Source organism: Dermochelys coriacea, chromosome 5, assembly GCF_009764565.3.
Source record: "Dermochelys coriacea isolate rDerCor1 chromosome 5, rDerCor1.pri.v4, whole genome shotgun sequence".
In the NCBI taxonomy this organism is placed as follows: domain Eukaryota; kingdom Metazoa; phylum Chordata; order Testudines; family Dermochelyidae; genus Dermochelys; species Dermochelys coriacea.
Window position 1 is genome coordinate 33,761,991 of NC_050072.1, and position 21,525 is coordinate 33,783,515.

Consider the following 21,525-nt stretch of genomic DNA (forward strand, 5'->3'; position numbering starts at 1 on the left):
TCCCCTTGGGGTGGGACCTCTCCCATGCCAGTGGTGTCCCTGCTGCACCCTCCTCCACAGGCCCTGCCAGATTGTAAGCAGCGGGGGCGGGGCTCTCCCGCTCGTCTGGGCATAGTTGGGGAGGTGCCCCTTGGGCCCGAGCGGGAGTAATGGTGGACTGGGAAGGAGGAGGGGTGGTTTCGGGCACCAGGCAGCCAGGGGCACCGGCGATGATGGGGCCGGTGCCCTGCCGGGGCTCGGGGGACCCGGATGCCTCTCCTTGCTGGGCCAAGGGGCAGTCCCTCCGGACATGCCCCATCGCCCGGCAGAGGTAGCACTGGGCCTCCCCCGTGGAGTAGTGCACCTGGTAATGGGCCTCCTGGTAGGGGACTAGGAAGGACCCCTCGAGCACCTCTCCGTCACGCGCCGCCGGTGGCAGTTGAATCTGCACTTGCTGGCAGAACAAGAGGACGTGATGGAGGGCGGGGTCTTTGCAGCCCAACGGGAGAGGGCTGAGGATAGAGATGGGCTTCCCCAGGGTAGAGAGGGCGGCATTGGAAAGAAAGGGAGGGACGGAAGTCAGGACCAGGCAGATGCCCAGGTCCTCTAGCGGCTCCAGGGGGACGAATAAGCCCCCTACTGCCAGGCCCTTCTCCATCGCCTCCTGGGCAGTGGCCTCCGATGCTAAGAAGAAGACGACCTTGCCATACATTTTGGAGGCCGTCACAATGGCCGTGCGCCCCACCACCCTCGCCAACGCCCGCACACAGGTCTCCACGTGGGGCGAGGTGGGCACCAGGAGGCAACGGACACTGTGCTTCCTGGTCATGGTGGGAAAGGGGCCCCGGCCTCTGTAGATGGTAGCGGAGGTGGTGGGTGGGAGAGATGACATAGTGGCAGGTGAGGGGGGCTGCCGCCACCTGGACGTATGCCCTGGGGGCCGGGGCATGGACACCCACAGAGCTGGTGGAGGGAATAGCGGGGAGGGATGCTCCAGCTGGTGATGGGGCCGGGGCATTGGGGGAGCCCTTGCCATGGAGGGCCTGGTCTTTTTAGCGAGGCCCTTCCCCTTCTTCTTCCCCTAGCCCTTCCCGCCAGCTGGGGGGGCTCCCCCAGAATCTAAGTGGGGGAAGGACATGGCAGCAGTGGAGATCATCCTGGTGCCCAGCACTGCTGGTGCCCCAGCGGAGATGGTGGCAGATGGTTTGGCTGTGGCAGCGGAGGTAGAGGCTTGGGGGGGGTGACGGAGGGGAAGGTGGGGGTGGGGTAGCTGTAACTGCTGGAGGGGCTCCACCCGTCTCGTCCCCCACCATCGTGAGCAGGGAGGGAAGGGGAGATACCAGAAGAAGGAGGGGAAAGGGGAAACAGGTCAACCACTCCTCCCCGCTAGGCTGCAGGTAGGGGAGGAGGGCGCCAAAAGGGGTGGGCTGGACGGGGGGGCAATCAGGGGTCAGTTGCCAACACAGGGTGGAATTCTGGCTCCTCTTGCTGCACTAGGGGAGAGGAGGATACAACACCATTCGGGGTGCAGTGAAGAGGGTTGAAACTAAAATGGGGAGTTGCATAAGCGCATGGGAGGGAGCATGGGCGCACAGAGCAAGGGGCTATTCGGGCTGGAGTTAGGGCAGGAAAACCAAGGAGCTAGCTTCAGAGGCTAGGGCAGGGCAAACAAACAAAGGCTGCAGAAGGAAATGGGCGGGGCAGGCAAACAAACTGAAGCTAGTAACGGGGGAGCTGGGGCATAAGGGGCGGCAAAAGCTGCAAAGGGCAAATGGGGCAGGTTGCAAGGGCAAAACTGTGAGGTAGACAGTCCGGGGGATGGGGGGTACGTGCTCCCACGTGCGCTTGCACAAAGTCTGTTTAGGCTGGTTGCTGCTTCTGGGCCAAAGGGTGGAATCAGGGCATGGCAAGCCAAGCAGGCAGCTGAGTCCAGAGGCAGGAGCTGAAGCAGATGGCATACAGCCAGTGGGGGTGGTGGAGGGGGCAACGGTGGTGGTAGTAGTGGTGGGGTTGGGAGGGACACAGATGGATTGGGGGAGCTCTACGCTACACCCCCTATGTCACAGGGGAAACACGGTCAAGACCCCCACCACAAAAGCACAGTTTGAAAGTTACTCAGTCTTAGGGCCCTCTCCACGGTGGTCTGCAAAGTCTCTAGGTGCTTCCCCACTGGTAGATGGTCCTCTTCTTCTCCTCTTCAGGGCTTCAGCAGCTCCAGGCAGCAAGCTCTGCAGCAACAGCAGCTCCAGAAACTCCAGGTGGTGGTCCTGGGAGGCAGAAAGGACCCCTCTCAGGTGGTGGTGGTGGTGGTGATGTTCACAGCAGCAACGGCTGGGGCTGGGGTCCCTCACTCCTCCCTTCTGGGGAGTGGGCCAGCAGCGTCCCCCCAGGGGCTTCAGTTGGAGCAGTAGCAGCACCCGGGGGTGGGGGGATCCAGCAGCCAACCAGCAACCAGGTAGCAGAAAACGGGGGGAGGGGTGGTGTCTGGCCCAGCCAGAGGAGCAGCTGTAGCAGCAGTCATAGCAGGGAGAGCCCAGGGCCTAGCAGCAGCAGCAGCCCTCTCCCTCCTTCTTCCTCCAGTCCAGAGGGATGCAGGATTGTAATCCCTCTGGGTGGGTGAAGCCCATGCACTTCTAAAGGATTCCACCCCCCCAGCCTAAAAGGGGGATCCACAGGACCTAGATGCCAAAAAATTCCGGAGGACAACTAATGAAATAACAGGGACAGCAGTGTGGTCAAAGGGGACACCGAGCAGAGAACCCCAGACAGCGCCCACTGCTCTTCAAAGGCGTCAAGGGAGTCAGAGGATGCCGCCCAGAGGAACTCTGCCCGGATACGTGAACGGACCGAGGATCGGAAATAGGCCCCACAGTCACAGGAGACTCCATCGGCCAACCTCCTCACTCTGCTTTTATAGACGGCCATTTTAGCTAGGGCCAAGAGACTGACCAGGAGATCCCGTGAATTTGTGGGGCCACGGATAGGGAGTGCATAGATAAGAAGGTGAGGGGAAAAGTGCAATCAAAAGCATAATAAAATATTGGTGAGGAGCCGCAATAGGGGCTGCAGCCTTGCACACTCCAGGTATATGTGCACCAGAGTTTCCCTCACGCCGTAAAAGGGGCAGGTGTCCGGGATTGGGGTGAACCGCACCAAGTACACGCCCGTGCTCACGGCTCCGTGAAGGAGTCGCCAACTGATATCCCCAGTGGGTCTCGGGACCAAGGTGGAATAGAGGCTGGCCCACCGGGGCTCCTCACCCTCTAGAGGTGGCAGGAGGTCTTGCAACTTTGTGTCAGGGTGGGACGCGAGGGTGAAGACGTGAAGGGTGTGGAGCACGAGTGTGTATAGATGTTTCCTTGGCACGGTCTGAAAATGGACCGGCTGCAGCTCCTGTAGCCGGCTCACGGTGAAGGGGCAGGGGGGCCGTCAGGTCCATGGAGCAGGGACCCGATGAAAAGGTCTGGAGGGCCTGGCGTGGAGGGTGGGCGGGGCACACCCTCCCTTAGGACCCAGTCGAGGAAAACCCGAGCAGCAGGTGGCAAAGCGGCCCTCACTTCCTGAAGTACGCACAGGGGAGTACAAGGTCTGGAGAGCCCCATGCGCTGAGCAAGCGTCAGGGGATCCAGCCAGTCTCCCCAGTCGTAGTCCAGGAGGTCTCCGACTCTTGTGACTTCTGCCAGGACCAACCTGTGGCGCACCAAGCGGGACTCTGCCACCTGCACACGAAGCTGGGGGTTGTGTAGCAGGGGCTACACGAGGAGATCTGCCCCCTTGGTGGCTGCCACGGACCTGGTCGTTGAAAACAGTTTCCAGGTCTGGATGAGATCCTGGTAGAAGACCAGCAGCCTGGAGAGATCTCGTGGAAGACCTCTCGGATGGAGATAAAGGAGCTGCCGGTCGTATCGGAGCCCTCGGAAGCAGCGCTGGAAGGCATGTGCCAGTATGCTCCACGCCGGACTACCTGCACCATAAAGGAGCCTCTGCAGCGCCTGGAGGCGGAAGACATGGACCTGAGTAAGCGGACATTTCAGGCCCTGCCTTCCCTTCTCCAGGGGTAGATGGAGAACCTCTACAGGGCCCAGTGCAGTTCTGACCAAAAGAACTTCAGAATCGATGTCCGGAGGTTGGCCAGGAAATCTGGGGCTGGGACCAGGGTGTTGAGTCGGTACCAGAGCATGGACAGGACTAGCTGATTAAGCACCAGTGCCCTCCCTCGAAGGGAGAGACACCAGAGTAGACCTAAAAAAGAAAAGGAGTACTTGTGGCACCTTAGAGACTAACAAATTTATTTGAGCATAAGCTTTCGTGCGCTACAGCACACTTCATCGGATGTATTCGGTGGAAAATACAGTGGGGAGATTTATATACAAACGCAGAGAATATGAAACAATGGGTTTTATCATACGCACTGTAAGGAGAGTGATCATTTAAGATGAGCTATTACCAGCAGGAAGGAGGGGGGGAAAGGAGGAAAAGCTTTTGTGGTGATAATCAAGGTGGGCCATTTCCAGCAGTTAACAAGAACGTCTGAGGAACAGTGGGGGGTGGGGTGGGGAGGAGAAATAACATGTGGAAATAGTTTTACTTTGTGTAATGACACATCCACTCCCAGTCTCTATTCAAGCCTAAGTTAATTGTATCCAGTTTGCAAATGAATTCCAATTCAGCAGTCTCTCCTTGGAGTCTGTTTTTGAAGTTTTTTTGTTGAAGGATAGCCACTCTCAGGTCTGTAATCGTGTGACCGGAGAGATTGAAGTGTTCTCCGACTGGTTTTTGAATGTTATAATTCTTGACGTCTGATTTGTGTCCATTTATTCTTTTACGTAGAGACTGTCCAGTTTAACCAATGTACATGGCAGAAGGGCATTGCTGGCACATGATGGCATATATCACATTGGTAGATGCGCAGGTGAACGAGGCTCTGAGATGTGGCTGATGTGATTAGGCCCTATGATGGTGTCCCCTGAATAGATATGTGGACAGAGTTGGCAACGGGCTTTGTTGCAAGGATAGGTTCCTGGGTTAGTAGTTCTGTTGTGTGGTGTATGGTTGCTGGTGAGTATTTGCTTCAGATTGGGGGGCTGTCTGTAAGCAAGGACTGACCTGTCTCCCAAGATCTGTGAGAGTGATGGGTCATCCTTCAGGATAGGTTGTAGATCCTTGATGATGCGTTGGAGAGGTTTTAGTTGGGGGCTGAAGGTGATGGCTAGTGGCGTTCTGTTATTTTCTTTGTTGGGCCTGTCCTGTAGTAGGTGACTTCTGGGTACTCTTCTGGCTCTGTCAATCTGTTTCTTCACTTCAGCAGGTGGGTATTGTAGTTGTAAGAATGCATGATAGAGATCTTGTAGGTGTTTGTCTCTGTCTGAGGGGTTGGAGCAAATGCGGTTATATCGTAGAGCTTGGCCATAGACAATGGATTGTGTGGTGTGATCTGGATGAAAGCTAGAGGCATGTAGATAGGAATAGCGGTCAGTAGGTTTCAGTTGAAGTTGCACTTGCCGGTGGAACAAGAGGACATGACGGAGGGCCAGGTCCTTGCAGCCCAGTGAGAGAGGGCTCAGAACGGAAAGGGGCTTCCCCAGGGTCAAGAGGGTGGGTAATAGGGTGGCATTGGGAAGAAAGGGAGGGACTGAGGTCAGGACGAGGTGGACGCCCAGGTCGTCCAGCGGCTCCAGGGGGACGAACGCCCCCCACTGCCAGGCCCTTCTCCACCACCTCCTGGGCGGCGGCCTCCGATGCTAAAAAGAAGACGACCTTCCCGTACATTTTGGAGGCCTCCACAATGGCCGTGGGCCCCACCACCCTTGCCAACGCCCGCGTGTAGGTCTCCACGTGGGATGAGGCGGGCAGCAGGAGGCAACAGTCGCCGTGCTTCCTGGTCATGGTGGGAAAGGGGCCCCTGCCGCTATAGCTGGTAGTGGAGGCGGTGGGCGGGAGAGATGCTGCAGCAGCAGGTGGGGAAGCCGCCGCCACCTGGGCCTACGCCCTGGGGGCCGAAGGAGGGACATCCGTGGAGCTGGTGGAGGGAGCAGCGGTAGGGACGCCGCGGCCGGTGGCAGGGCCGCGGCAGTGGGGGCAGTCCCTGCCATGTAGGGCCTTGTCTTTTTGGCGGGGCCCTTCCCATTCTTCTTCCCCTGGCCCTTCCCGCTGGAGGCTGGGGGGGCTCCCCCGGAATCCGAGGAGGCGAGAGGCATGGCAGCAGCGGAGGTCACCCCGGTGCCCACTGCTGCCAGCACCCCAGCGGGGGCCGGTGGTGTGGCAGTGGCGGGTGAGGTAGAGGCTTGGGGTGGTGACGGAGGGGCAGGCGGGGGAAGGGTGTCTGGAGCTGCTGGACGGGCCCCACCAGTCGTGTCCCCCGCCATAAGAAGCAGGGAGGGAAGGGAAAACACCAGAGAGAGGAGGGGAAAGGGGAGGCAGGTCGACTGCTCCTCCCTGCTAGGCTGCAGGCAGGGGAGGAGCGCGCCAAAAGTGGGGGTGCTGAACAGGGGGGTATCAAGGGCTTGTAAGGGACAGTCACAAACTCAGGATAGGAATCTGGCTCCTCTAGTTGCACTAGAGGAGGAAGGTCACAACAACGTTAGGGGGGTGCAGTGAGATACGGGCAAACTCAAACAGGGGAAGAACACAACCTCATGGGTGGGGGCATGGGCACACTGAGTAAGGGGCCGATCAGGGAGGGGGTATCCCGAGGGGAGGGGGGAGAACCAGGCCGGAGGCAGGACAGGGAACCAAGGAGCTAGCTTCAGAGGTCGGGGCTGGATAAACAAACAAGAACTGCAGAGGGAAAAGGGCGGGGCAGGCAAACAAAAACTGAAGCCAGCGAGGTGCTGGGGTAAAGGGGAGGGCAAAACGGCTGCAAGGGGCAAAATGGGGCAGGTAACAAGGGACAAAGCTGGGGGCTTGCTGAAGGGGTCCAGTCCAGGAGGGTGGGGGGGCACGTGCGCTCACGTGCACTTTCAAAGAGTCAGTGCGGGCTGGCTGCTGCTTCAGGCCCAAAAGGTGGTGAAAAGGCACGGCAGGCCAAGCAAGCAGCTGAGTCCAGAGGCAGGAGCTGAGGCAGATGGTATACAGCCAGTGGAGGTGGTGGAGGGGGCAGCGGTGGTGGTACTGGTGGGGGTTTGGGGGGGACACACAGATGGATCGGGGGGCAGCTCCACACCACACCCCCTGTGTCCCTGGAAACACAATCAAGACCCCCACCACAAGAGCACAGTTCAAGAGTTACTCAGTCTTAAGGCCCCCTCCACAGTGGTCTGCAAAGTCTCTAGGTGCTCCCCCACTGGTAGATGGTCCTCTTCTTCTCCTCCTTGGGCTTCAGCAGCTCCAGGCAGCAGACACCACAGCAGCAACAGCAGCTCCAGGAACTCCAGGTGGTGGTCCAGGCAGGCAGAAAGGACCCCTCTCAGGTGGTGGTGTTGGTGGTGTCCACAGCAGCAACAGCTGGGGTCCCTCTCTCCCCCCTTCTGGGGAGTGGGCCAGCAGGCCCCCCTGCAAGGGGCTGCAGTTGGAGCAGTAGCAGCACCCAAGAGTGCGGGGGGGGGGGGTTCCAACAGCTAGCCAGCAACCAGGTAGCAGAGAAGGGGGGGTGTCTGGCCCAGCCAGGGGAGCAGCTAGAGCAGCTAGAGCAGTAGCAGTAGGCAGGCCTAGCAGCAGCCCTCTCCCTCCTTCTTCCTCTAGGCCAGAGGGCTACAGGATAGTGATCAAACAGAGAGCTCTTTAGTCCCAGGTTAAGCAGGTCCCTTTTCCTGGGGTAAGGGAATAGGAAAGGTTCCAGAACAATCAAGAACTGTCTGGATACGGTTAAGGCAGGCTGATTAGAACACCTGCAGCCAATCAAGAAGCTGCTAGAATCAATTAAGGCAGGCTAATCAGGGTACCTGGGTTTTAAAAAGGAGCTCACTTCAGTTTGTGGTGTGCATGTGAGGAGCTGAGAGTGAGAACATGGACTGTTGAAGGACTGAGGTGTAAAAACATTATCAAACACCAGGAGGAAGGTCCTATGGTGAGGATAAAGAAGGTGTTGGGAGGAGGCCATGGGGAAGTAGCCCAGGGAGTTGTAGCTGTTGCACAGCTGTTCCAGGGGGCATTGTAGACAGCTGCATTCCACAGGGCCCTGGGCTGGAACCCGGAGTAGAGGGCGGGCTCGGGTTCCCCCCAAATCCTCCCAACTCCTGGTCAGACACAGGAGGAGTTGACCTGGACTGTGAATTCAGAAAAATGGCCAAGCTCCAAGGTGAGCAAATCTGCTAATAAGCACAAGACCCACTAAGGTAGAGCAGGAACTTTGTCACAACACATACTGCAGCAATTGCAAAGGGCACATTGCTTATAATAGAAAAATGCTGTCTAAAATTCTTTTGATAATTTAGCATAGCCCATAGCTCTGACAATTTTACTTTTCCTTAATCCTTAGACAGTGTGTAAAACAGTTGGACTGTATGAAATTGCAGAGCTATTCTTCTGACACACCCTGGCAATCAGACTACTTGGATCTCCAGTTCAGAGCTTCACTCAGCAAGACCAAAGGCTGAGTATCTTTTGGAAATAAGAGAGAGAGAGAAAGTATTTCAGGGAGAAGCCCTGGAAAAGGCCAATCTGTGAGTAAACTAAGGTTTAGGACAATCCTCATCAATACAATTTTCCTTCAAAGCTTTGTTGTTTAAATTAAGTCTCTGAAGAAGCAAAATAAAGGGAAACATCAAGACGGTGGTAAGTTTGGACTAAAATCTATCATGTGTTGGGAATGATTCAGAAAACCTGCAGAAATACCACCATGTTTTTTTCTAATATTCTTATGAAAACAATCTCTAAGGGGTTATAAACCAGCTAGATTAGATCTAACAGTTTTGGGGTCCATGCAGAAACTCCAGTTCTAGTGAAAATTTTAGTTTATTGGAATTAATATAAATTAACATTATGTTTATACCAGAAAATAACAAACAGGAACAAACTCTATCCCACAAAACCTAGTATCCAGAAAGACCTCCAAAAGATTATTTTATATAGAGTAATATCTATTTGGGACCTTAAATCCAGAAACTTTGCCTTCTCTTTCTGGGGGATGGAGCTGTTATTCCTCATGCCTAGGTCACATGATTAGCCTTGCCTCAAATTAGTCCACCAACCAGGAGAGAAGAATGGTGTCTGTGTCTCCCCCATCTCCCTAAAGATATAATGCCACTAACTATGTGCGTATATAAATATCGTCTTAGAAGCCCTAGGAGAGTTAGAAGCTCTCCCCATAGAAAGTAAATTTTGAAACCAGCAACAGAAATTAGAGCATAATAAAACAGAACATACCCAAAATATCTCTGTATATAACAAGGGCCCCAATTCAGGAATGCACTTAAGAATGTGTTTAACTTTACACTGCACTTTCCTGATCAGGAACCCAGAGTTTTGTATATAATGTATTACAAAGAATCAAAGACATAAATAGGTTTGGTCAAAATTTTTCTGTCAAACTGTTTTATAACAAAAAGTTGAGTTTTCATATTTTTTGTGAAAACACTACTTTTCATAGCAAAATTCAATTTTAGGTTGAAAAAATGAACACCCAAACACCAAAATATTTTGATTTCAATATGCTTATGCATGCCTCATGGAAATTGTAGTTCAGTTGTCTCCTGTTCCCATTGTCCTCTATGAGACAGGCTTCCCATCCAGTCTACATTTCCCAGGATGCACTATGGCCCTGGACTCCCATGATAATCCAAGCGGGTGACTTTGATGCCTCATGTAAGTTGCAGTATGACCCAACTCCCAGTCTATAGCCCATAAAGTTTTGTAGCAGCATTCCCAAATACAACATTTTCAGTATTTGAATTTTTGCCAAAAAACTGAAATTTTCCACAGAACCACACTCCGTCCATTTTTCAACCAGCTTTAAACTTAATTCTCTACTACTCCCCATATTTAGGGTTCCTCTCCATAAGATAGTTGCAATTTGATCTGAGTGGCTTTTTTAGGTTTATCTTAAATCAGGTAGGAACAGATTTAGCCAAAATAAGTGTGTTCATACAGTCTTTTAAAATTATTGAATTTTATTGGTTTAAAAGCAGATTCAAGTTATACTGGCACAACTTGTGGACAAGTCCTTAGTAATATTACTTCCAGATACAAACTACTGTTAGATGCAGTCTCCAAAACTCTGATATTATACCACACCTTAATATTTTTGTATATATAATATAAATGGTTTACCAAATGATCCTTGTAAATTCCATCTGTGATCAGTTTGTGTGTAACATTCACAGCAAAAATTAAGAGTACTTAATCAGTTTAAATTAATTGAACTCTAAAAACATAACGAAACAGAACGTATCTGTGTGAAAAAAGATAAACAACAACCCCATCTGCACCCCATCCCCCAAAAACCAGAAGAACCCATAAATGACCACAGTGAAAATATAACTTATATTTTGACCTATGACTCACTCCCTGACATTAATTCTTCAGTGTAAGGAATTAATGTACTGGAGAATCAATATGCTTTCAGAAAGATACTACATCAGTACGTTTCTTTGCTGGTCAGTATTTTCATTATCAATTTATGTTAGCAATATCCTCTGTTCATGGGGCGGTATTTGAATTTATTTTCTCATTGTAACATTTTTTGCTGAGCAATACTTTGTGAAATTTCATGTAGGAGACCACAATCAAACTGTGTGCTTGCCAACCCAAGATTATGAAAACAAATCACAAACTGGTTGTTGAAGTTAACTGAATCAGCCATGATACCCAAATGTGTTTCCTCATCTATTGTTGCTCTGCTGACCGGGACTGAGTTGGATATTCCAATTTAATCCTAATTCTCAACATTAATATTTTAACTGGGTTTTGTGTGCATATATGCATGCATGTGGTGTGCATGCATCCTGCATCAGGTTGAAACTAGATGATAGTTGTCAAGCTGGATGTGGCTTGTTTTCTAAAAAAAAAAAACTGGTTGAAAATGTTATTCTCTGTTAAATTAACAGAAATGTCACTTGAAAGGCAGGGAGAATTATTTAATAAGGACAAAAGATGTGATCTTTTGAAGTATGACAGAGCTAATTTAAAATTGACCTAATGTATTAGGATGGAATAGCCAAGCCACAAAGGTCAGATCAGAATCCTATTCCAAATGTCTCCAAAGACTGGGAACATATTCTGTACTGCATCTCCTGAGAGGAACTCTAGGAGGAGTGTGGGAAAGTTGGCTTTATTCCACCTCGTTATTACATGGATTCTGGGCTGCTGTGGGTATCAAAAGGGCCCCACATAAAATACAACCACCCATAATCCTTGTAGCACTCAGTTCTATGACCCTGATACTTCCCACCACTGAACTTCCCATCCCCAGCACACTGATACACAGGGGCCTATGAGGAAGGCAGTGTTGGGCTGCTTATATTGACCCATTAATCCTGGACTGAGGTAATTCTCCCTATGCCCCTTGCAGCTCTTTTACGCTGCTTCTATACACCATAGAGTATGGGAAAGAATTTGGCAAGGGATGTGTTCAGATTTGAGATTCTGATTCTTCTGTAATATAGCCTTGATTAATGTAGTGCTGTTGCGAAATTTGTGAACCATTGGCACGAATACGGCAGCTTCACTGATGATAGCATCACTGGGAGTGCTAGTGTAGATTGGTCATCAGGGTTATAACTACTCTATCATCTAGGCCACTGGTTCTCAACCAAGGGTATACATAGTCCTGGGGGTACACCAAGGTCAACTCATCTAAATCAGTGTTTCTCAACCTGGGGGTTGCGACCCCGAGGAGGATCGGAGAATGGTCTTAGGGAGGGGTTGCAAGTGCAGGGCCAGCATTAGGGGTGGAAAGCAGGGCAATTGCCCGGGACCCTGGCCACATGGGGCCCCGCAAAGCTAAGTTACATGCTTCAGCCCCACCGCCTGGGGCTCCAGCTTCAGAGAAGGCTCACAAGTGAAAAGCAGGCTCAAGTATCACATTGAAATGTAAGTACAGTATTTATATTCCAATTGATTTATTTTATAATTGTATGGTAAAAATGAGAAAGTAATCAATTTTTAAGTAATAGTGTGCTCTGACACTTGTATTTTTATGTCTGATTTTGCAAGGAAGTAGTTTTTAAGTGAGGTGAAACTTGGGGTATGCAAGACAAATCAGACTCCTGAAAGGGGTACAATAGACTGGAAAGGCTGAGAACCATTGACCTAGAGTACCCTGGGTAGAGTTGGTCATCATAGTAGTTGTCTGGGTTCCTTCCCCACTCTGAACACTAGAGTACAGATGTGGGGACCCGCATGAAAGACCCCTTAAGCTTATTCTTACCAGCTTAGGTTAAATATTTCCCCAAGGTACAAACTTTGCCTTATCCTTGAACAGTATGCTGCCACCACCAAGCGTTAAACAAAGAACAGAGAAAGAGACCACTTGGAGATGTCTTCCCCCAAAATATCCCCCCAAGCCCTAAACATCCCCTTTCCTGGGGAGGCTTGAGAATAATATCCTAAGCAAGTTATTACAAAATCATCAAAGACACAAACCCCTGGATCTTGGAATAATGGAAAAATCAATCCGGTTCTTAAAAGAAGGATTTTATTAAAAGAAAAAAAAGAAAGGTAAAAGAATCACCTCTGTAAAATCAGGATGGAAAATACTTTACAGGGTATTCAGATTCAAAACACAGAGGATCTCCCTCTGGGCAAAACCTTAAAGTTTACAGAAAACAGGAATAAACCTCCCTCTTAACACAGGGAAAATTCACATAAAACAAAAGATAAACTAATCCGCCTTGTCTGGCTTACCTATACTGGTTGCAATATTGGAGACTTGGATTAGGATGGGTTGGAGAAGATGGATTTCTGTCTGGCCTCTCTCAGTCCCAAGAGAGAACAATCACATAAACAAAGAGCACAAAACAAAAGCCTTCCTCTTCAAGATTTGAAAGTATTTTGTCCCCTTATTGGTCCTTTGGGTCAGGTGCCAGCCAGGTTAGCTGAGCTTCTTAACCCTTTACAAGTAACAGGATGTTGCTTCTGGCCAGGAGGGATTTTATAGCATTGTATACAGAAAGGTGATTACCCTTTCCTTTATATTTATGACACGCCCCTCAAATCACAGATAGGGTGAAACACTGGTTGTGATTGCTTCCTGGAGCTCTAGAAGAAAACAGAGTTAATAAGACACATGCATCTCTAAGTATACTACTAACTGTATAAATATTAACAATATTTCCCACATCTTAAGGACAATTTGGACCAGTTGATTCTGGGAAACTTTCACCGGAGAGTGCACCCGCCACTTTGTTAGAAGCTCCTGAGATGTGTTGGATGTTGAAATCAAAATATCCCCCCCAAGCCTTACACCCCCTTTCCTGAGGAAGGCTTGATAATAATCCTCACCAATTGGTAAAGGTGAACACAGATCCAAACCCTTGGATCTTAAGAACAATGAAAAAATCAATTAGGTTCTTAAAAGAATTTTAATTAAAGAAAAGATAAAAGAATCGCCTCTGTAAAATCAGGATGGTAAATACCTTACAGGGTAATCAGATTCAAAACAGAGAGAATCCCTCTAGGCAAAATCTTAAGTTACAAAAAGACACAAAAACAGGAATACACATTCCCTCCAGCACAGCTTATTTTACAAGCCATTAAACAAAAGAAAATCTAACGCATTTTCTAGCTAGATTACTTATTAACTTTACAGGCATTGTAAGGCTTGCATTCCTGATCTGTTCCCGGCAAAAGCATCACACAGACAGACCAAACCCTTTGTCCCCCCCTTCCAGATTAGAAAGAATCTTCTCCCCTCATTGGCCATTTTGGGTCAGGTGCCAGTGGGGTTACCTTAGCTTCTTAACCTTTTACAGGTGAAAGGATTTTGCCTCTGGCCAGGAGGGATTTTATAGCATTGTATACAGAAAGGTGGTTACCCTTTCTTTTATATTTGACACGCCCCCCAAATCACAGATAGGGTGAAACACTGGCTGTGATTTCTTCCTGGAGCTCTAGGAGAAAACAGAATTAATTAGACACATGCATCTCTAAATATACGACTAACTGTATAAAGACCAACAATATTTTTCACATCTTAAGGATGATTTGAACCAGTGGATTCTGGGAAACTTTCACCAGAGAGTGCATCAGCCACTTTGTTAGAAGCTCCTGAAATGTGTTGTATGTCGAAATCAAAACCTTGGAGCACTAAACTCCACTGAATAAGTTTTTTGTTATTTCCCTTAGCGGTATGAAGCCACTGTAGCGCAGCATGGTTGGTTTGCAAGTGGAAACGCTGTCCCCAAACGTATGGGCGTAGCTTTTCCAGAGCATAGACAATGGCATAACATTCTTTTTCACTGATTGACCAGTGGCTTTCCCTCTCAGACAGCTTCTTGCTGAGAAACACAACAGGATGGAGTTCTTGATCCGGTTCTTCCTGCATTAAGACTGCTTCCACACCATGCTCGGACGCATCTGTGGTTACTAGGAACAGTTTGTCAAAGTCTGGGGCACTTAGCACAGGATCAGACATGAGTGTCACTTAAAGCTAGTTAAAGGCCTTCTGACACTCTTCAGTCCACTGAACGGCATTTGGCTGTTTCTTTTTGGTTAGGTTTGTCAGTGGGTCGGTGATTTGGCTGTAGTGCGGTACAAATCGCCTCTAATATCCGGCCAAGCCTAAGAAGGATTGAACCTGTTTCTTTGACTTTGGGACAGGCCACTTTTGAATAGCATCCACTTTGGCCTGTAGGGGGTTGATAGTTCCTTGACCCACCTGGTGTCCAAGATAAGTCACACTGTTAAGGCCTATTTGACACTTCTTAACCTTAACAGTTAGTCCTGCCTCACTTATGCACTCGAAGACTTTTTGTAGATGTTCCAGGTGTTCTGCCCAGGAATCCGAAAAGATGGCCACCATCATCAAGGTAGGCAACTGCAGCTTCTCCCAATCCCACTAGGAGACCATCTAAAAGTTTTTGGAAGGTGGCGGATGCATTCCGCATCCCAAAAGGGAGCACATTAAATTCATACAGACCGACATGTGTGATGAAAACTGACCTTTCCTTAGTGGATTCATCTAGCAATACCTGCCAGCACCCCTTGGATAAGTCCAAGGTAGAGATGAACTGGGCCATCCCAGTTTCTGCAATAATTCATCTGTGTGTGGCATTGGATAATTGTCTGGGTGAGTTACAGCATTTGGCTTATGGTAGTCCATGCAAAAACATATCTTCCCATCTGGTTTGGGAACTAGAACCATTGGAGATACCCAGGCACTGCAGGAGGGGCAGATTACACCCATCTGTAGCATATCCTATATAGATCTCCCATTCTATAGCAGTTTTAGCTTGAGGAGACACCCTGTATGGTTGGACTCTAATTGGATGAGCATTACCTATGTCAATAGAGTGGTATGCCCATTCAGTCAGCCCTGGGGTGGCTGAGAATGTCAGCGTATAGCTAGTGCACAGCTCCTTGATCTGCTGTCACTGCATACATCCAAGGGTCATGGAGAGGTTCACCTCTTCCAAGCCACTATCACTTTTCCCTTCGTAGTAGACACCTTCAGGCCACTGGGCTGTAAACTGGCAAACCTTTAATTCTCTGGAATAAACGGGCTTTAGAGAATAAATATGGTACACATTAGGATTTCAGTTTGAGGTGGGGAATGCTATGAGATAATTAACAGCTCCCAGGTGCTCTTGGACCGTGAATGGCCCTTCCCACGATACTTCCATCTTATGGGCCTGGAGCACCTTTAAGACCACCACCCGGTCCCCTACTTTGAAGGAACGCTCTCTGGCATGTTTATCATACCAGGCTTTTTGCTCTTTTTGAGCATCTTTTAGGTTTTATTTAGCAAGGGATAAAGAGGTTCGGAGGGTATTTTGTAGGTTGTTAACAATGTCCAGAATATTAGTTCCTGGAGAAGGTGTATACCCCTCCCATTGCTGCTTCACCAACTGTAATGTCCCCTTAACCTCATGGCCATATACAAGTTCAAATGGTGAAAACCCTAAACTGGGATGTGGTACAGCTCTGTAGGCAAAGAGCAACTGCTGCAACATTAGGTCCCAATCATTGGAGTGCTCATTTACGAATTTAAGTATCATAGCCCCCAAAGTTCCATTAAACTTTTCCACCATGCCATTTGTTTGATGGTGGTAAGAGGTGGAAACCAAGTGATTTACCCCATGAGCTTCCCAAAAGCTTTCCATAGTTCCTGCCTGGAAATTAGTTCCTGCATCTGTAAGGATGTCGGAGGACCAACCTACCCTGCCAAAAATGTCTGTTAGTGCCTGGCACACACTTTTAGACCTGGTATTGCTTAGAACTACTGCTTCCAGCCATTGGGTGGCAAAATCCATGAAAGTCAGTATGTACTGCTTTCCTCTGGGTGTCTTTTTCAGAAGAGGACCCAGAATATCCACAGCTACTTGCTGAAATGGAACCTCACTGATGGGGAGTGGCTGGAGAGGGGCTTTGACCTGGTCTTGGGGTTTTCCCACTCTTTGGCATATCTTACAAGATCAGACATAGGCAGAAACATCCTTGTCCATTCCCTCCCAGTGGAATGACCTCCCCAAACCATTTTTGGTCCTGTTCACCCCAGCATGGCCACTAGGATGATGGTGGGCTAAGCTCAAGAGCTTTTCCTGGTGCTTTGTTGGAACTACCAACTCTCTCTGAGGATGCCAGTTTTCCTGGTGCCCACCAGAAAGAGTATCCTTGTATAAAAGTCCACTTTCTACAACAAACCGGGATCGATTAGAAGAGTTGAGAGGCAGTAGGTTGCTCTGTGCCTCTGTCCAAGCTTTCTGGAAACTTTCATCTGCTTCCTGTTCAGCCTGGAAGTGTTCCCTTTATGCTGGAGACATCAGTTCCTCATTGGATTGTGAATCTGGGCTTGGTCCTGCTGGAAGCGATGCAGGTAATGGGGCTGTTTCCATTGATGGTGAACCGCTCTCCACTGGTGCACTATGAGGTATTTCAGGCTCTGGATGAGCCTCTTGTGTAGGGTCATCTGCTGCTGCTGCAAGTGCAGGCTCGGTGGGGCCCTCTGATGTTGGAGCTGTAGACGGGGTTGCAAGCACTAGACTCAGTGCTGGCTATAGTTCTGGTGCTGGTTGCTTCACCAGTTTTGGTTCAGGGACTGGCTTTGGCTGGGTCTCTGGGACTGGATCCACTACGGCCGTTGCAGTCGTTGACAGGGGATCCAGTTCCACCACCTCCATCTGGGTCTCTGGTAACACAGACGGGGCCCTGGTGGAAGGCTCAGGAACAGGGATAGGTGTGGAAGCTTGCTTAGTCTGGCTGCGGGTGACCATTTCCCACCCTCTTGGCCAGATCTACCTGGCTGGCCAAGTCTTCTCCCAGCTGCATGGGAATGGGATAATCATCATAGACTGCTAAAGTCCACATTCCTGACCAGCCCTTGTACTGGACAGGCAACTTGGCTGTAGGCAAATCCAAAGAGTTGGATTTGAAGGGTTGAATTGTCACTTGGGCCTCTGGGTTGATTAAGTTGGGGTCCACTAAGGATGGATGGATAGCTGACACCTGTGCTCCAGTGTCCCTCCACGCTGTAACCTTCCTCCTGCCCGCCCTCCTTCCCTTCACTCTAAAGATATCTGGGCCTGAGGACCTTTGGTGTGTTCCTGGTGCAATGAACTGTAATCTGTTGGGGTTCTTGGGGCAGTTGACCTTCACATTTAAAACATCGCCCAGTTGACTGGTCACTGGGGTGAGGTGGGTTACTGGAGAATGGTGTGGTGGGACGATAAGGTGTCTGGGGTTTTCCTTGGGATGTAGGTGTGGCCTTGGGTTGCCTCCAGTGATAGGGTTTTGTTTCGGGTTGCTCCTTCTGATAGTCGCTCCAACTGCTACTAGTTTTTTTTCTTTTTGGCCGCCTCCACCATTTGGCTCCAATCTCCCACACCTCGATTAGTTTTGGGCTTCCCATCTACGATGTACCTTTCTATTTCCTCAAGAATACCCTTTAAGAACTGCTCCATTTGCATTAGGAAGGGCAATTCTTCTGGAGATTTAACACTTGCTCCTGACATCCAGGCATCCCAATTTTTCACAATGTGGTAGGCACATCAGGTAAATGACACATTTAGTTTCCACCTTAGGGCTCTGAACCACCGACGGGAATGCTCAGGTGTTAGCCCCATTCTGACTTTCGCCTGGGTTTTAAAAAGTTCATAACTGTTCATGTGTTCCTTAGGCATTTCAGCCGCCACCTCTGCTAAGGGTTCACTGAGCTGCGGCCTCAGCTCTACCATGTACTCATCTGTAGAGATGCTGTACCCAAGGCAGGCCCTTTCAAAGTTTTCTAAGAAGGCCTTGGTATCATCCCCTGCCTTGTAGGTGAGGAACTTTCTGGGATGGGAAGTGGTACCTGGAGGAGGATTGCTAGGGTTGGTTGGTATATTCTGTTGAGCCCTTGCCTTCTCCATCTCCAGTGCATGCTTCCTCTCTTTTTCTTTCTTCTCCATAGCTCTCTTGTGGGCAGCTTTTTCTGCCTCCACCCTGGCTTTTTCTGCCTCCATATCCAACCACCTTAAGGCCATCTGTCTATCATGCTCTTTTTGTTTCTCTTCAGCTTCAAATCTGGCCAGCTCTAGTTTATTAGCTGTTTCACTGGTAATCATTTTCCTGCTTTCTTGTGCTTAACTCTAGCTATACCAGAGAGTTGGGGGGGGGGGGGGAACTTGTGAATTTCCCTGCAGGAGGTTAACTACTCTGCCTTTAGGCAGAGAACTCCAGCTCAAAAAAGAAAAATCCATTTGTAAAAAAACTAACACCTCTGTCTCCAGGCAAATAGACAGAAAACCCTCTAGCTGCTCTCAGCTTAAAAAAAAAAAAAAAACCTCTTCAGGTCTGTGCTTTTGGTTCAAAATGATCTCTGGTTCAAAATGATACCACCGCTCTGCTACCATGTCAGGGTTCTTTCCCCACATCTGTACTCTAGAGTTCAGAGTGGAGAAGGAACCCTGACAGTAGTTAAAACTGCAGTGGTAGCCAGTGGGTAGTACTTTCTCCATTGCTACCATTGGTGATAGTGTCTCAGTGTGGGAGTATAAAAAAATGATTATGTAGATTAAACCCATGAGAGGCACTAAAATGTAGGTATGAATACGATTTTATCATGGTAAAATTAAGCAAAATTCACAGAATAGTCATGGGAAAAATGTACAAAATCACAGTATGGTCATGGCAGGGCTGAAGTCGAAGCCAGAGCCTCGCTGCCCGGGCCTGAAGCTGAAGCCAAAGAAGTCATGGAGATCTGTTGAAGTCATAGAATGCATGACCAAATCGTATCCTTAGATACAGTACATGAGAGGTTCCGTGTTTTGGTTTTAAAATCCTTGTTTAAAATGGACCAACACTGACTAATATAAATCTGTGTGGGCTGACCCCGAGCTCATTTGCATCAGCTTCATAGCAGTGTAATTTTGTCAACTATATCCGTCAGTCCTGATATACATGTCTGCTGTCCTGCTCATCATATTTTACCTTGCATTTACACATGCAGCTCTCTGCTCATATTCTGTACAGGAATAAATCCTCAGAGAAGTTATTTACCTGAAACTAATTTAAACAAAACCAGCACAAATACCTTTGCTCAAATCGGTGATATGTGGGGAGGGTCTTCTCTTTGCTCAGAGCTCTTTCGTTGGATTGGATCAGGGCCCCATTTAGTCTTATTATCCTGCCACTGATTGCTTAGACTGTATCTAATACAAAAGATTGTCATTAAGGATCAATTGTCACAGCTTCACTTAACCACTCAGGGCAGCAAGAGGGAGTTAGAACACTAACCCTGATTTCACTGATCACGTTGGGATGCCAGGCTTGTGCTCAGAGTACGGGGCTCTTAGCCCAGTACTCCCTGCTCATCCATCCCCTTAGTCATCAACCCTATGAGATGGCCGGGGATGGGGGTTGAGGGGGAATTAAACTGCTCCACAAAATGGGTGATGGTAATTTACTGCCGATTTGTACTGCCCCTTACTCAGACCTGATTGAAAAATTACAATCTAGCCCAAGATAATTCTTGCCACTCAAGGGAGGAATCCTTTACATAGTGCGGTTCTAAAATGTATCCACTTGCTAACTTTCCTACCTGTCATGCCTGCACTTCATGCAAAAGTTCTGACAGATATTTTCACTGTACTTTTTTTGGTGTTGCTCTTAAATTGATTTTTCTGCTGCATCAGAACTTTGACATTTGTTAAAGTACATTTCCCTCTTCCCCCCACCATAGTCCTTGAGTTTATTCTCCTAGATCTCTCATAAATCACAATTTGATGAAATTTTCCACTGTATACAGCTCCTCATGAAATAATAACCTGCTCTCTTCTATATCTTTCTGCAACATTCATTAGTTTTAATTTCTCAGCCTCTGTGAGGAGATCAATAGATTGAAACCCCTGTATCATAAAGACTGCCTCATTGTTTTCATTCTATGATGATTTAGATGGAGGGAAAATAAGCAATCTTGAGTTAACAGATGCTATTTTATTATTTTTTTCTCCTTATTTCAATCAAATCTGAGAAGAGTGGGTGCTAGACATATAATGCACTTACCAAATCTATTCCATCAGTATACCAAAGATGAGGAGTGACATGGTTCCATCCATGAGCAACACCAGTGTCCAGTAGTACCAGTAAAGTCATATAAAGGTCTTGTCCTCTTAGTCTTTCCAGTCAGCTTTCTTGAACCTCATTTAAATAACATAAACAATAACTCACTCTGGATAGTGTGACAGGGTCAGGCAGGATGGCTATAGGAGAGTAATAGAAGGCAGATATATAAGCCCCAGGCTAAGTAGGTCCCTTTTCCCTAGGTAAGGTAACAGGGAAGGTTCCAGAACAATCAGGAATCTTCTGGAGACAATTAAGACAGACTGATTAGAACACCTGCAGCCAATCAAGAAGCTGCTAGAATCAATTAAGGCAGGCTAATCAGGGCACCTGGGTTTTAAAAAGGAGCTCACTTCAGTTTGTGGTGTGCATGTGAGGAGCTGGAAGCAAGAGGCACTAGGAGCTGAGAGTGAGAATGTGGACTGTTGGAGGACTGAGGTGTACAAGCATTATCAGACACCAGGAGGAAGGTCCTATGGTGAGGATAAAGAAGGTGTTGGGAGGAGGCCATGGGAATGTAGCCCAGGGAGTTGTAGCTGTCGCACAGCTGTTCCAGGAGGCATTGTAGACAGCTGCATTCCACAGGGCCCTGGGCTTGAACCCAGGGTGGGCCCGGGTTCCCCCAAAATCCTCCCAATTCCTGGTCAGACACAAGAGGAGTCAGCCTGGACTGTGAATTCAGAAAAACAGCCAAGCTGAGGGCTGCTGTGAAGCTCCAAGGTGAGCAAATCTGCCAATAAATACAAGACCCACCAAGGTAGAGCAGGAACTTTGTCACAATAGGCAGAAAAAGAGATGATATGCACAGATATCAAACTAAGAAAAAAATAAAAGAGTATCGGAGGAAAAAAGAACATTTAAGCATACACATCAATGGCATTCATGGGAAGAGAGCAAACAGACTATAGAGAGGTT